Below are 16,954 nucleotides of genomic sequence, written 5' to 3' on the forward strand. Positions count from 1 at the left end.
AGAAAGTGAAACCTGTAAATCATTGCCTTTTTTTTTTTTTTTTTTTTTTAATTTTTGACAGGCAGAGTGGACAGTGAGAGAGAGAGACAGAGAGAGAAAGGTCTTCCTTTGCCGTTGGATCACCCTCCAATGGCCGCCGCTGCAGCCGGCGCACCGCGCTGATCCGATGGCAGGAGCCAGGATCCAGGTGCTTTTCCTGGTCTCCCATGGGGTGCAGGGCCCAAGCACCTGGGCCATCCTCCACTGCACTCCCTGGCCATAGCAGAGAGCTGGCCTGGAAGAGGGGCAACCGGGACAGAATCCGGCGCCCCGACCGGGACTAGAACCCGGTGTGCCGGCGCCGCAAGGTGGAGGATTAGCCTATTGAGCCACGGCGCCGGCTCAATCATTGCCTTTCTTTAAAAAAAGTTAGTTTGGTCTTGAATGTTTCATTCTAGGATTGCTTCTTCCTCATAAAAACAAACATATTCAAAGAATATGAGGTTAGAGGGAGGATCTTCAAGTCCAAGACCAGGGGCTCTGTGCAAAGCAAGCTGACCACCTGTCACTGGCACCTGCTGGACTCTGAGGCTGTCCTCTACCATGAGTAAACCGCTTGGTGAAGACATTTGGCACTCCATGAGCTGGGCACCAGGGACTGGCTGCCCCTGTTACTGTGGACGTCCCCACACTTTTTGGACTTGCTAGTTTAATTTTAGAGCAACTCTTAGGGCTGAGTTGAAAGGAACAAGGATGAAGCTATGCACCTAAAGAAAAACAAAGACGGCCGGCGCCGCGGCTCACTAGGCTAATCCTCCACCTTGCGGCGCCGGCACACCGGGTTCTAGTCCCGGTCGGGGCGCCGGATTCTGTCCCGGTTGCCCCTCTTCCAGGCCAGCCCTCTGCTGTGGCCCAGGAGTGCAGTGGAGGATGGCCCAGGTGCTTGGGCCCTGCACCCCATGGGAGACCAGGAAAAGCACCTGGCTCCTGGCTCCTGCCATCGGATCAGCGCGGTGCGCCGGCCGCAGCGCGCCGGCCGCGGCGGCCATTGGAGGGTGAACCAACGGCAAAAGGAAGACCTTTCTCTCTGTCTCTCTCTCTCACTGTCCACTCTGCCTGTCAAAAAAAAAAAAAAAAAAAAAAAAAAAGAAAAACAAAGACAACTGACCATGGATTCTTTGAGGCAAATGATGGTGCCCATATGAAGGAAATATCGAAATCTTGCATCTTCCTCTCGTTCCCTCCATTTTGTCTTCTCTCATGGGACAATGGCACCATGTTCCGGGGCGGGGACGGGGAGATTGAGTTGATGGCAGTCTCACACCTGGTGAGGATTTTCCATTCTAAGGTTTCTACATAATACACAATCACTTACAAGCCAAGAGTACTATACAAAAAAGAAAATACTGTGATGGAAACCATTTCAGCTGGCCCTTTGGATTTCTGCTTTAGAAAATCTCTAGGGGTGGGTGTTTGGTGCTGGGTTTAAGTTGCTGCTTGGGATGCCTGCTTCTCATATTGGAGTGCCTGGTTCCAGTCCTAGCTCCTCCACTTCCTGCATCCTGGAAGGTAGATTGCATCCCAGGCTCCTGGCTTTGACCTGGCACAGCCCTGGCTATTGCAGGCATTTGGCGAGTGGGCCAGCAAATGCAACATTTCTCTTTCTGTCTCTGTGCTTTTCAAAGAAAAACTGAAAATAAATAACATTCTACAAAAGGGAGCTTGGTCTTTCTGGGTTTGGTCCTCATCTTGAGGGAACATACAATAGATTTCCTAATGTTCTTGGTAGGAGATCAAAGAGTGTGTGAAGTTGGCTGTTGAAAATTTAATTTTTATATCATCTCTGGCTTTGGTCATAACTGAAGGATTAGCACCTAAATCCTCTTCTCAGGCCAAGATAAATTGTGACAAGGGACCACACTTAAAGGAATTGAAAATGCTTTTTGTGAAAACATTACATAAACAACAGCAGAGAGACTCATTTCTCTCTGACTTTGAGGCTTATTTATAGATTCCTGTGACTCAAGCGATAACAAAGCAGGCCAGTGCAGCCTGACTCACGTCGCCGTGTTTCCTCCAGGGCTGTGCCCCTTCACTGCTCCTGGCTGAGCGCCCCAGCACATAGAGGGCAGGAAGAGTCCCTCGGGAAAGATGCTGACCACATTTTGTCAGAGAGAGCTTTCCCCATCTGCTCTGAGGGCCATGTGCGCTTTGGCTGCTGCTGCTAATGAAGTCGTTGAAGAAAAGCCCTGCGACCCTCAACCCAGGAGAAAGGGGCCCTCTCTGGCAACACAGACTGCAACTGATGTGCTGTGTCGTCCTTTCATTGCTCTGGCTCCTAAGAACATATCATTCTGGATAGTGAGAGAGAGACAGAGAGAAAGGTCTTCCTTTGCCGTTGGTTCACCCTCCAATGGCCGCCACGGCTGGTGCACCGCGCTGATCCGAAACCAGGAGCCAGGTGCTTATCCTGGTCTCCCATGGGGTGCAGGGCCCGAGCACTTGGGCCATCCTCCACTGCACTCCCTGGCCACAGCAGAGAGCTGGCCTGGAAGAGGGGCAACCAGGACAGAATCTGGCACCCCAATCAGGACTAGAACCCGGTGTGCCGGCACTGCAAGGCGGAGGATTAGCCTAGTGAGCCACAGCACCGGCCCTACTTTTTTTTTTTTTTTTTTTTTTTTTAACTAGGACTTACTTAATGAATGATAATAGCACTGTTGTGGGTTTTGTTGTAGTTGGTTTTTGTATTTGTGGAGTTCTTAAAAGTCTAGTTTTCCACAATGAGATTATAGTTATCTGGAGGGAGGAGGAACAATCCTTTTCTTCTTCTTTTTTTTTTAAAGGTTTTATTTATTATAAGTCAGAATTCCAGAGAGAAGAGAGAGAGAGAGAGAGAGAGAGAGAGAGAGAGAGAGAGAGAGAGAGAACGAATACAAGCTCTTCCATTTACTGGTTCACTCACCAAATGGCCACAACAGCTGGGGTTGGGCCATGCCTAAACTAGGAGCCAGGAGCTTCTTTTGGGTCCCTTACATGGGTACAGGTGTGCAAGCACTTGGACTGTCCTCTGCTGTTTTCCTAGGCATATTAGCAGGGATGCTGGATCAGAAGTGGTGCTCATACGGGATGCCAGTGCTGCAGTGCCAGCCCCCATCTTTTTTAATATCTATTTTAGATTCTGGTAAACCATGGACAGTGTGCTTAGCAGAAGAATCAAGCTGTACATTAATCAAATGATTATTATATGGACTAGAAGACAAATGCACAGCTAGAGGGTTTGGATTTGAGTCTGGCCTCTGCTGTATGAAATTGTGACAAATTGGGGCCAGTGCTGTAGCTCCAATGGTTAAATCGCCTCCTTCAGTGCCAGCATCCCATGTGGGCACCGGTTTGAGTCCCAGCTGCTCCACTTCTGATCCAGTTCCCTACTATGTGCTTGGAAAAGCAGCAGAAGACGGCTGGAGTCCTTGGGCCCCTGCCTCCAAATGGGAGACCTGAAGGAAGCTCCTGGCTCTTGGCTTCTGCCTGGTCCAGCCCCATCTATTGTGGCCATTTGCAGAGTGAACAAGTAGCTGGAAGGTCTCTCTCTCTGTCTCTCCTTCTCTCTGTAACTCTGCCTTTCAAATAAATGAATCTAAAAAAATTTTTTAAAAAAGCATGACAAGTCATTTAATCTTGCTAAGCCTCTGTTTGCTTATCTCTAAAATGGGGGTGCTGATGTTTATTTTAAAGAGAGCTAATATGTATTGAGTCCTTAGAGTGAGCCTGCAGCTGTTCTATATGGTGTAAGTGTATCAGGTCTTTATCACACCAGGTGCTAGAGCTGCTGCTGGCCCCATTCTACAGGAGATCCTGAAGTTCAGACCTGTTCACAAATGTTTTATAACTTCTTGCAGCACACATAACAAAGAAAGGAAGAGCAGGGTTTAAACTCAGGCAAGCTACCTCCAGAAACCAAACTCTTTACTGCTATGCTGGAAGCCTGGTATGGTTTTACAAGCTCATAGTACACTAGGAGCAAATGAATCAGTGAAAAAAGTGTTGCAAACTGTAAGACACAATGCACGCCTCTTGGGGATGGCGCTGTAGCACAGTGGATTAAAGCCCTGGCCTGAAGCGCCGGCATTCCATATGGGCACCAGTTCTAGTCCCGGCGCTCCTCTTCCAATCCAGCTCTCTGCTATGGCATGGGAAAGCAGTAGATGTGGGACCCCTGCACCCACGTGGGAGACCTGGAAGAAGCTCCTGGCCCATTGCGGCCATCTGCAGAGTTAACCAGTGCTTCAAAGACCTCTCTCTGTCTCTCTCTCTGTAACTCTGTCTTTCAAATAAATAAAATAAATCTTTAAAAAAAAGACACAATGCACCCCTATTACAGTAGCAGTTACACAATACTTCAGTTGAATTATGAGGTGGCATTAAAAGTTTTTATGCTTACATTCTTCAGATAGTTTGCATTTTTCAAAAGGGTTTTCACATATATGACCGTTTCTGGATAACAAGGCAGTTCAAATGCATTTTGAAACAAGGCAAGACCTAAGTAAATATGGGAAAGCTGAGCAAACAGGCCCAGAGATGTTGAACACCTTGCTCAAGACACAAAGTGAGTTACAGTCAGCCAAGACGAATTCAAGAGGTAAGCTTGCTGGCCAGTATCTCTTCAGCTTTGTATTTTTGTTATTATTTGTTAAAATGAAGCATGTAAGTTATCAATAATTGTAGAAACCCATACAACTGATGATGTTTTCTCCCAGCCATTATCTCTTTCTAAAAGTTTGTTTAATCCTCTCAGACTATTGCTGTTTTAAAAACAAAATCTCAGGAGCCAACATTCAGCTTCGTGGTTAAGATGCCTGCATTCTGTGTTGGAATATTTGGGTTCAGTTCCTGGTTCTCGCTGCAGACTCCACTTCCTCAGAGGAAGTGGTGATGGCTCAAGTAATTGGATTCCTGGCACCCATGTGGGACTCCTGAATTGTGTTCCTGGCTCCCAGCTTCAGCCCAGACTAGTTCTGGTTGTTGTGAGCATTTGGCCAGTGAACCAGTGGTTGGGAGCTTTCTGACTCTCTGCCTCTCAAGTAAGTAGATAAAATAAAAACAACCCTTTTAGCATTTGGTTCATAAAACTGCATTATCTTGTAAGGATTTTATTCTAAAATGTAAAAGATTTTTTTTTCAAATAGGAGTACAGTAAGCTTTTTGCAAAAATAAAACATAATAAAAATCCTCTACAACACTGTTATCCAAAGATACTTATTTATTTATTTATTTATTTATTTATTTATTTATTTATTGGACAGGCAGAGTGGACTGTGAGAGAGAGAGACAGGAAGAAAGGTCTTCCTTTTTCAATGGCCGCTAGGGCCGGCGCACCGCGCTGATCCGAAGCCAGGAGCCAGGTGCTTCTCCTGGTCTCCCATGGGGGTGCAGGGCCCAAGGACTTGGGCCATCCTCCCCTGCCTTCCTGGGCCATAGCAGAGAGCTGGACTGGAAGAGGGGCAACCGGGACAGAATCCAGTGCCCAGACCGGGACTAGAACCTGGTATGCTGGCGCCGCGGGCAGAGGATTAGCCTAGTGAGCTGCGGTGCCAGCTTATGTTTTAGTTTTATCCTTCACTTTTTTTCTACTTATATGTACAACTTTTTAAAAAAGAGATTTATTTATTTCTTTGAAAGGCAGAGTTACAGAGGAAGAGGGAGACAGCAAGAGAGGGCGTGAGAGAACAATAGTGAGTTATCTTCCATCTTTTGGTTCATTCTCCCAAAGGCCACACTGCCCAGGTCTAGGCCAGTTGGAAGCCAGGAGTCTGGAACTCCATCTGGATTGCTCGTATGGGTGGCAGGGGATCAAATACCTGGCCCATTATCCACTGCTTTCCCAGGCACAAAAGCAGGGAGCTGAATTGGAAGCAGAGCAGCTGGACTCAAAACTGGCACTCTGATATGGGATGTTGGTGTCGCAAGTGGGACTTAACCTATGGCACCGTGGCGCTGGCACTATATTCAACTTTTGTAGTTCATTTTATAATATTGTTTTTAAAATTCTGCCATAGTATTATAATAGAGGTATAGCTTCATTTTAATTGGCAGCACATTATTCCCTTTTATGGATGTGCTGTAATTTATTTATCTGGAGTTAGGGATTAGGTTTGAGGAGATGAGGAGTAAGCCCTCCTAGACTCTAATCACTACCCACAGATAGCAAAGATCCTGAGAAAATGATGACTGTTATATATTGGAGTGATTGCCTTTAATTTTCAGTTACATAGGGGAAGGGTTTGGTAATTATAAATGAAAGAAACAAATAAACACAGGAAGGGGTTAATATTTGATGTTATCATTTCTGTTTAGTGTTCTGCCATTTGAGGTGGTGGGAAAAAAGGCTCCTTTCTCCTTCTAGGAGATAGCTTAACTTTTTTTTAAGATTTATTTATTTATTTGAAAGTCAGAGTTACACAGAGATGAGAGGCAGAGAGAGAGAGAGAGAGAGAGAGAGAGAGAGAGGTCTTCCATCTGCTGGTTCACTCCCCCAATTGGCCGCAACAGCCGGAGCTGCGCCAGTCCGAAGCCAGGAGCCAGGAGCCTCTTCTGGGTCTCCCACATGGGTGCAGGGGCCTAAGGACTTGGACCATGTTCCATTGCTTTCCCAGGCCATAGCAGAGAGCTGGATGGGAAGTGGAGGAACTGGGACTCGAACTGGTTGGTGCCCATTTGGGATGCCGGCACTGCAGGCAGCAGTTCACCTGCTATGCCACAACACTGGCCCCCTTAATTTTCTTTCATGATTTACACTTGTAAACATTCAAAACTGACCTCTAAGCAATTTTATGATATGTCAAATGGAATAATGTAGCTAACTCAGCTTTACAACCTTCTAACTTACTCTTTTGGAAACCTTAAAATGAATTTGGCATGTGTTCCATGCACAGCCATGCTTCAGAGGAATCCATGTGCTGGTATTATGATGATATTCTAGTTTTATATTATTTTTAAATGTTTATTTATTTGAAAAGTGGGGGAGGGGAGAGGGAGGGAAAGAGAGAGAAAGGGTATCTTCCATTCATTGGCTTACTCCTGCCACCAGAAGCCAGGAACTCCAACTGATATTTCATGTGGGTGGCAGGGACCCAAGTACTTAAACCATCATCTGGTGACCCCCCAGGGTACACATTAGCAGGAAGTGAGACCAGAAGAGAAGGGGGGAACTGGATCTAAGGCACTTCAATATGGGACGTGGGAATCCCAAGCAGTGGCTTAACTCACCGTGCTCCAGTGGTCACCCCTTGTTTTACACTATTTACTAGCCATTCCCTTTGGGATGGTATTTCATGCTAGCACAGAGGAGGAGGAGAAGGGTATGAACTCTGCAAACATTCTGTTCTCCAAACTATTTTCTCTGGGTTGATTCCACCATGAGTGAGTATGTTTGGGGTGATATGGTGGTGGTGGGTACCATTTATAAAAAGATTTATTTATTTGGAAGGTAGAGCAACAGAGAGAGGCAGAGAGACAGTAGAAAAAGCAGAGAGATCTTCCATGTTTTACTCTCCAAAATGCCACAACAGCCAGGTTGAAGCCAGGAAACTCCTTCCTAGTCTCACACAGGGGTGGCGAGGGCCCAAGGAGCTGGACTCTCTTCCTTCCACTGCCTTTGTGGAAGCATTAGCAGAAATTAGGATGGGACGCAGAACAGCCAGGACTCGAACTGATACTCCTATATGCGATGCCAGTGTCGCGAGCAATGGCTGTACTGCAGCCCTGGGTACCCTTTTCTAATTTTTAAGATGGAGTCCTATAGCAGACTCTGGGGGGGGAAATGTGAGGATGGGTCTTTCAGCTAAGCCCAGTTTCTCTGAGCCTGTCTCCTTATTTGTAAAACTGAATTACTTACACTTGCCTAGTCTGACTCAGGAGGTTGTCCAGAGGTCAAATTAGATAATCAGATGAAGGTGCTTTATAAACACTGTGATATCAGTATTTATCAATAAAATGGTAATTACCATTATCACACCCTTGGCTTCCTTTGCTTCTGGCCACTTGGCATGGCTAGTAGTTCAACTACAAAACTGTACAGCTGGGCCTAGCAGGTTCAATTTTTTTTTTTTTGACAGGCAGAGTGGACAGTGAGAGAGAGAGACAGAGAGAAAGGTCTTCCTTTGCCATTGATTCACCCTCCAATGGCCGCCGGCGGCACACTGCGCTGATCTGATGGCAGGAGCCAGGTACTTCTCCTGGTCTCCCATGCGGGTGCAGGGCCCAAGCACTTGGGCCATCCTCCACTGCACTCCCTGGCCACAGCAGAGAGCTGGCCTGGAAGAGGGGCACCGGATTCTGTCCCGGGCAACCGGGCAACCGGGACAGAATCCGGTGCCCCGACTGGGACTAGAACGCAGTGTGCCGGCGCTGCAAGGCGGAGGATTAGCGTAGTGAGCCGTGGCGCCGGCTTAGGTTCAATTTTTGTAAAGTGTTCTGAGATCCCTGTAGAAAAGTGACAGTCTGGGGCCAGCGCTGTGGTGCAGTGGGTTAACGCCCTGGCCTGAAGTGCTGGCATCCCATATCGCCATTGGTTGGAGACCCAGCTGCTCCACTTTCTGTCCAGCTCTCTGCTGTGGCCTGGGAAAGCAGATGACGGCCCAAGTCCTTGGGCCCTGAACCCACGTGGGAGATGCAGAAGAAGCTCCTGGCTCCTGGCTTCGGATCGGCACAGTTCTGGCCGTTGCAGCCATCTGGGGAGTGAACCATTGGATGGAAGACCTCTCTCTCTCTCTCTCTTCCTCTGCCTTTCCTCTCTCTGTGTAACTCTGACTTTCAAATAAATAAATAAATCTTTAAAAAAAAAAAAAGTGACAGTCTAAGAAAAAAGTGCAGCCTCCCATCCATGACTTGTAATACTAAACCAAAGACTTGGAGTAGTTCCTTCTTTGGTATCTTGTTTGGTGAAGTTTTATTCACTTTTGGGAGTACTTTGTCACCAATCTCTCCAAAGGATTTTAAAAAAATACATTTTAGAGGCCCACGCTGTGGCGTAATGGGTAAAGCCACATCCTGCAATGCCGACATCCCATATGGGTGCTGGTTCGAGTCCTGCTCCACTTCCAATCCAGCTCTCTGTTATGGCCTGGGAAAGCAGAAGATGGCCCAAGTCCTTGGGCTGCTGCACCCTCTGGAGACCCAGAAGAAGCTCCAGGCTCCTGGCTTCGGATCAGCGCAGCTCCAGCCATTGCGGCCAACTGGGGAGTGAACCATCAGGTGGAAGACCCCTCTCTCTCTCTGCCTCTCCTTCTCTCTCTGTGTAACTCTGATTTTCAAACAAATGTTTTAAAAATACATTTTACTTTCATCTACTTGTCAGAGGGGCAGGGGGAGGGGGAAAGGGAGGAGAGAAGAGAGGAGAAGAGAGAAGAGGGGAGGAGAGCTAGAGAGAGAAGAGCGAGAGAGTTATCTTCAGATCTTCCTGTTCACTTCCCAAATGTCAGCTACAGCATGGGCTGGGCCAAGCAAAAGCATGGAGCCGGGGACTGCATCTGGGTTTTTCAGGTAGCTGGCAAGGGCCCAAACATTTGAGCCATCCGCTGCTGCCTCCCAGGTTGTATTAGCAGGGCGCTGGATCCGAAGATGCTGAGACTTGAACCCGGGGACGCTGATAGAGGATCCGGGTGTCCCGAGCCAGAGTTTAACTCGCTACCCCACAACGCCTGGCTATAACCAGAGGATTTTAGTTCAGGTAGGTCACCTGTCCTTTAAATGGGCCAAGATATCAGGGCACTTTGCACATTCACGTGGAAAAGACTGGTTTCAGCTGATACTAATTATTTATCAAGCCAAGAACTGTCCCGTTGGATTTTTTTTGACGCAAATCATGAATTCCCGAAGTCAGACGGAAAGCCCATTCTGGAAAGGGTTTAGCTCTCATTAGTCCAAATCTTCCCTTTTTACACATGAGGAAACAGGTCCCGGAGAGTTCAAGTCACTCGTCCAATGCAGGAGCAAGACGCAATAACGCAGTTGTGTGGAAGCCATCCTTCGGTGTCAACCTCTACCTCTTCACAAAACTTGTGGCACAGATACCATAAAATGATAGATGTCTAGACCACATGAATGAAGTACGTTCCTGAGGAGACAGGCAACGTCTCAAAGGTGAGAGGAAGGAGCCTGGGATCCTCGTGATTAAGACCAGCTCAGCCCGGCTCAGCGGTCCCCGCCTCCTGGCCGCTCCCACTTCCTCGGCCACTTCCCCTAGCCCCACCCCCTTCAGGTGGCCCCACTGCTTCCTGGTAGCCCAGCACCCCACCGCCGCCGCCGCCACCATCACCGCGAAGCGGAACCAATGTCCGTCGGCGGCGGGGCCGGCCGGCTCTTTCTCGCTCAGACTCATCGCAGCGGTGACTCGGCAGCAGCGTCTCGCGTCATCAGTGACAGCCCCGACTCCGGCTACGCTCTGCGTCGCTCTGCCAGGCGCAGTCGCCTCCTCCTTGGCAAATAGTCCTCGGCGGGGTCCGAGTTCTTGGCTAATCCGAGAAGGGAGGCACGAGAAGTTGCCGTTAGGGGACGCGGAATCGGCTAGGAGAGGGGCATAAGGGGCCGAAGTTTCTGCGGTAGCGTGGGAAGTTAGTTAAAAACTCCCTTCCTTCCGAGGATCCCTCCGCCTGCGGTAGCGGTGGTGAGGCCGAGGGAGCCGCCATTTTGGATGTTCGGTTCCTGCTGCCACTGCTGCCGCCGCCCCCGAAGCTGCTGGTTTCATTCGAGGTTTCGGGCCGGTGAGTGTCACTCGCGGCGCTGAGAGCATATTGCTGCTTTTGCCCTGCTGCTGCCGCGAGCGCACGGCCGGAAGCTTCCTGTCAGTGCCGGGGTCCGGTGCCAGGCTGGTGGGGGGTGGACGGAGGCTGGGCCAGGAGGGGCCCGGAGCCCCGGGGACTGCTCCGACTTCTTGAGGGGCTGACCCCGAGGCCTCGGAGCGGGAGGCAGCGGCCTTCCGTGCCGTGGCGTTGCCCGGCCGGTGCGAGCCTCCTTGAACCCATTGACTTTCTCAGGCTGCGCTCTTGCTTTGCGGGCTCATTCAGCGAGCCCAGGGTTGAGCGGTGCGGGCCCCACCCCCGCGTGCCGTCTCGGAGCCGCGTTATCCGCGTTCTCGCGTCTCCTGCCCGGGTCAGGTCTCAGAGAGAACTCAGCTTTTCCAGAGGCTCGGCGGAGCGCTGCCTGCCCTTGCAACGCCGTCCTCGCCGAACCGGACATTGGCCTCGCCTCGCGCTGATCTTCCAGCCAACTTCCTCCCCAATTTCCCCCTTTAAAAAAAAATTTTTTTTTTCAATGTTTTAAAAACTCACCCGCGAGTGCTCCGCTCTCCCTTCTGTCGGAACTCCTGACCCCGCGGACGTCAGCCTCTGATGATCGCCCTGATCGTCTGGGAGAGTCGGGGCGGTTGGTTATGTTGGGCTGGGTGGGAGATGCGTGCAGCCGCTCGCTCGCCGTGCCTCGGCGCCCCGCGTGCATCCAGCAGATCAGACGGCTTTTGGGGGGCGGGAGCTGTCACATGTTTTTCTCCTTTGTGGGTTCTGTTCCTGTGTTGGCCGCTTACTCTTTGGGTGGCTACCGACTTTCCTGTGATTTCCGTGATCCTGTCTGCCCTTGAGCATGGGAATCTGTGCAGAGTGGTAATCTGACTTAGGTCGGCAGGAGAGTTAACTTCTTTGGGCTGGCGGAGGGATTAGTTGGCAGAGAGGAGTGAGGGCTTTCTTCAGGTGTTCCTACAGACATGACGTGTGCTGATTATGAAAATACTTCCTGTATCGGATTTTTTGGAAATAGTTGGATTTTTAATACTCATTTCTATTGTTCTTTGCAATGCTTGTCAGACTATATATACCTTGACTTCTGGTTTGAAAAACAAGGACCTTCCCGGTGTCCATGATCTTACTACTTTTGTTTTACTCTTAATGCATGTTTGCGACCTAGCATACTTGAACAAAAAGCGTTTCACAGTAATTCACTGATTATTTCCTACATTTCAAGTTAGGTGAGTGTGACTGAATCACCCTGGGTTTTTACCTTTGCAAAAGAGGAATAAGGCATTTGAGGTCGCAGTCTAGTGACTTGAAATTTAAATTTATGACTTGAACCGAACCACGTCTTTTACTATTTCTAAACCACACAGATGCATTATTCTTACTAGGTTATTGAAATTAGACTAGATAAATTCCTGTACAGTCATACGACAACTAAATATTTTGAGCATATGTGCTCTGTTCTTGTTAATAGTCTTACTCAGGCAGCAGTTCTGTGAGTTTGTATTAATTGGAATCTATGGAATTTTCTCTGGGTTTACAGGAACTGTCAGACACTGAACACTTATGGAATATTCACTCATGTACTAAGTACTTCCTTGTGGTTACTACTGAAATGTGTTTCAGAGTTACAGATTTTCTAGCGATATTGGGAGAGTTAAGAGGTGGGTGTTAACTGAACTCAGTTCATTTCATAGTATAATGTACTGGTAGGTAAACACTGCTTATCTTAAACGGTTTGCATTCACTTGAGAAAATGTTCCTTTTGCCTTAACACTTTATTGGCAAAGTGCTGTTCACTGCACCATTGATTGATCAGCTCATATGTGAATGTCTGCTTTGTTTAGGATTATTAGGAGTTGCACTTGAATTAATAGTGTTTAGGAAACCTCCATTCAGTTTTCTTTTGATAACAGTTGATTGCTCTTTGATCTGACTGACAGCGCTTCTGATTTGGGGCAACTAGTAGAGTGAAATTGAGAAGTACAGAAATTGTTAGTAATGCCCTGGTGATATTTCACCCCCAGTATTTATTTTAATAGTGAGTTTTAAAATTCAGTGATATGCAAAACCAAGTTTTTGTGATTTATGAAAACTATACAAGTTAAAAAAGTTGAAGGAGTGTTTTCCAAAGGATTACTTTTAATTAAAAAATTGAACTGGGCATCTACATACCAAAATAGATTTTTGCAGTGCTTAATCCTCTTATTTGCATTTGATGAGGATTTTTGAATTTTATGTATACAGCCAGACTTAGTTGATATCAAAACCATAAAACTCTTATTTAAATTAAGCTTCAAGAAAAATACAAAACTGCTACCTTTCTAGAAATAGCAGCTTGTTTAGCTGTTTCAGGTTCTTGTAATTTTTATAAAAAAAGATTTGTTTTATTTGAAAGGTAGAGAGCAGCGCACACGTGTGAGAGAGCAAGAGTTCTTTCATCCTCTGGTTCCTTCCCCAAATGGCCACAGGGCCAGGGCTGGGCCAGACTGAAGCCAGGAGCCTGGAACTCCATCCAGGTTAAAATGTGGGTGGCAGGGGTTCAAGTACTTGGGATATCACCACTGCCTTCCTAGGAGAATTAGCAGGGAGCTGGATAGGAAGTGGAGCAGCCATGACTATAACCTGTGTTCTTAGGGAATGCTGGCATTGTAGGCGCACCTTAACACACTGCACCACGACACTTGCTGCTGGTGCTTGTAATTTTTTAAAAAGATTTATTTATTTATTTCAAAGAGTTACAGAGAGGAGAGGCAGAGAGAGAGAGAGAGAGAGAGGTCTTCCATTTGCTGGTCCACTCCGCAGGTGGCCACAATGGCTGGAGCTGAGCCAATCTGAAGCCAGGAGCCAGGAGCCTCTTCCAGGTCTCCCACGCGGGTGCAGAGGCCCCAGGACTTGGGCCATCTTCTAGTGCTTTCTCAGGCCATAGCAGAAAGCTGGATCGGAAGTGGAGCAGCTGGGACTCGAACCAGCATCCATATGGGATGCCAGTGCTGCAGGCAGTGGCGGCGGCTTTACCCGCTACATCACAGTGCCAGCCTTGTTGCTTGTAATTTAATGTTCCATTGCTTTCTGGGTGGTTTTCAGTTCTTGATTTTGGCTTTCATCTCTTAATTTTATTCAGTTTCTTATGAAAGATATTATTTAAAATAGGAAGGAATTTTAATATTAAGAGAACATATACAAGGGTATTTCATAAAGTTAGTGGAAAAATAGGATTAAAATATAAAGGATTTTTGGTGAAAAATAAAGTCCATGCATGTTTTTTTCTTTCTCTTTGTTTTAGCTTTAGTTAATTAATTAATTAATTTGAGAGGCAGTTACAGAGGTAGAGACAGAGAGAAAGGTCTTCTGCTGGTTCACTCCCCAAATGGCCACACTGGCTGGAGCTGAGCTGATCCAAAGCCAGGATCCAGAAGCTTCTTCTGGGTGTCCCACATGGGTACAGGTGCCCAAGGACTTGGGGCATCCTCCACTGCTTTCCCAGGCCGTAGTAGAGAGCTGGATTGGAAGTAGGGCAGCTGGGACTCGAACTGGCGCCCATATAGGATGCTGATATTGCAGGCAGTGGCTTTACCCACTCCACCACAGTGCCAGCACCCCCAAAACAGACTTTTCTTTTTTTTTTTTTTTCTTTTTTTTTGACAGGCAGAGTGGACAGTGAGAGACAGAGAGGTCTTACCTTTACCGTTGGTTTACCAATGGCCTCTACAGCCCCTGCACCGTGCTGATCCGAAGCCAGGAGCCAGGTGCTTCTCCTGGTCTCCCATGCAGGTGCAGGGCCCAAGCACTTGGGCCATCCTCCACTGCACTCCTGGGCCACAGCAGAGAGCTGGCCTGGAAGAGGGGCAACCGGGACAGAATCCGGCGCCCCGACCGGGACTAGAACCCGGTGTGCCGGCGCCACTAGGTGGAGGTTTAGCCTATTGAGCTGCGGCACCGGCCAAAAACAGACTTTTCAAACTTGTTGAATCAGTATTAGCTAACACTTTGGTATAAAAAGGCAAGGTATAAGATAATGTGATTGAAATGAGGTGTGCTTTTTCATATACTTGAAAGTTTTGCTTTTTAAAAGCCTAGTCAGACAATTGGATAGAGAAAATGAATGTTTTGAATATTGTCAATGAAGAATTGAATAGATACATAAGAGAAAAAAAGATGGGGAAAATACATGTGACCTTTGTGCTTATATAAAGACTTCTTGTGGGGAGCAACTCGGACTAGACTAAGTTACTGGAATTAAGACTTATTCTATGCATCTGCTCTCCCACAATACGGCGCTGGGAGAGGAGGAAACAGCTTCTACACAGCTGCCTCCAGTTCAACCAATAAACAGCAGGACCTGCTCCTGATTGGAGGAGAGCAGCGTACTCGGCGTGTGGGTAGCAGAGTTGGGATTGGTGGAAGAGGACTATAAAGGAGGAGAGAGACAACATGCATGGGGGAACATCTATCTGAAGGAACACCTGAGCAGCCCCCGAGAGAGCCGGCCGGCGGTGTGCCGCTCCCCCGCGGAAGTGGGGAAAGTGGCAGGGGGAACCGCCCTTCCACGGAGGTGGAAGGGACGGTAGCCCACCCGGGAAGAACCAGCAGCAAACCTGGGGAGGGCTGAGCAGACGAAAGAACAGCGCAGGGTCTTGTGTCGTTCCTCCAGGAAGACGGGGAGCGACATAATGGTGCCGTGACTCGGATATGAAGCCTAGGCAGGGTTTAGTGTCGTTCCTCCGTGAAGAGGCGGAGCGACACTTCTGAAAACAAGTAGTTGTTACCCCTTTTCCCTGTTGGTACAGTATAGGAGTCACAGTGTAAACTGATAGGCATTTAGTTGCTTTGCTGACTCCAATTTGCTGCTTGTGTCTCCCTGGAGTGTACCAGGCATTCCAGGATTTTCAGTTTGTCTGGTTTTGAGGTTAATGTTATAGATTCCTGGGAGTAGCAAATATGAGAAAGATGTGAGCTGAACTCTTGAAACTGTGAAACAATTTTTAAAATTATTATTATTTTTTGACAGGCAGAGTGGACAGTGAGAGAGAGAGAGAGAAAGGTCTTCCTTTGCCGTTGGTTCACTCTCCAATGGCCGCTGTGGCCAGCATGCTGCAGCTGGCACACTGCACTGATCCGAAGGCAGGGGCCAGGTGCTTCTCCTGTTCTCCCATGTGGGTGCAGGGCCCAAGGACTTGGGCCATCCTTCACTGCACTCCCTGGCCACAGCAGAGAGCTGGACTGGAAGAGGAGCAGCCAGGACAGAATCCAGCGCCCTGACCGGGACTAGAACCCAGTGTGCTGGCGCTGCAGGCGGAGGATTAGCCTATTGAGCCGCGATGCCGGCCTAAAATTATTATTTTTTAAGATTTATTTGTTTATTTGAAATGCAGAGAGAGAGAGAGAGATTGCTCTTCATCCATTGGTTCACTTCCCAGATGGCCACAACAGCGAGATCTGGGCCAGGCTGAAGCCAGGAGCCTGAAACTCCATATGGGTGGCAGGGGCCCCAGTACTGGGCCATCTTCCTCTGCTTTCCTAGGCATATTGGCAGAGAGCTGGATTGGAAGTGGAGCAGCTGGGACACGAACTAGTGCTCATTTGGGAGGCCAGGGTCACAGGTGGCAGCTTAACCCTCTGTGCATGATGTCAGCCCCCTGAAATGACTTGTACTCCTCTATATTTACAAGGATTTGGGTTAAAATTAAGCCTTATGGGTTAGATTATATATACTATTCAATTATTAGAGCTAACTTTTGTAAATGATTATACAACTCAAAGTAAAAGAGGTTGTTTCATAACTGCTTTTACAGCTCATGTTAGTGAAGCTATTTACTAAGCCTCACTATTGAGAAATTGTACAGTTTGAAGCTGAAGAAAAGGAAGAGAAGTTGTTTTTTCATTCCTTTTTTTAAAAAGTTTTTATTAATGATTCTCTTTGAAAAATTATTGAACATACTTTTTAAAAAATTTATTTAAATTTATTTATTTAAAGAATAATTTGAAAGGCAGAGTTACAGAGAGAGAGGTCTTCCATCTGCTAGTTTACTTCCAAAATGACCACAATGACCAGGGTTGGGCCAGGCTGAAGCCAGGAGTCAGGAGCTTCTTTCGGGTCTCCCAGGTGGTTGCAGGGGCTAAAGCACTTGGGCCATCCTCTGCTGCTTTCCCAGGTAGGGAATTAGATTGGAAGTGGAGCAGCTGGGACT

General features: G+C 47.7%; 1 protein-coding gene across 2 annotated transcripts in view; it reads left to right on the plus strand.

The window, feature by feature from the left end:
• The first annotated feature begins 10,233 nt into the window (after nucleotides 1-10,233).
• The window catches only part of AP1G1 (adaptor related protein complex 1 subunit gamma 1), a 100,764-nt gene continuing 94,043 nt past the window's right edge, over nucleotides 10,234-16,954 (plus strand). For both annotated transcript variants that reach the window (XR_011384078.1, XM_002711697.5), the window contains exon 1: nucleotides 10,234-10,739. The gene's annotated coding sequence lies outside the window, so the exon portion shown is untranslated. The remainder of the gene's footprint in view (nucleotides 10,740-16,954) is intronic.

Source organism: Oryctolagus cuniculus, chromosome 18, assembly GCF_964237555.1.
Source record: "Oryctolagus cuniculus chromosome 18, mOryCun1.1, whole genome shotgun sequence".
NCBI lineage: Eukaryota > Metazoa > Chordata > Mammalia > Lagomorpha > Leporidae > Oryctolagus > Oryctolagus cuniculus.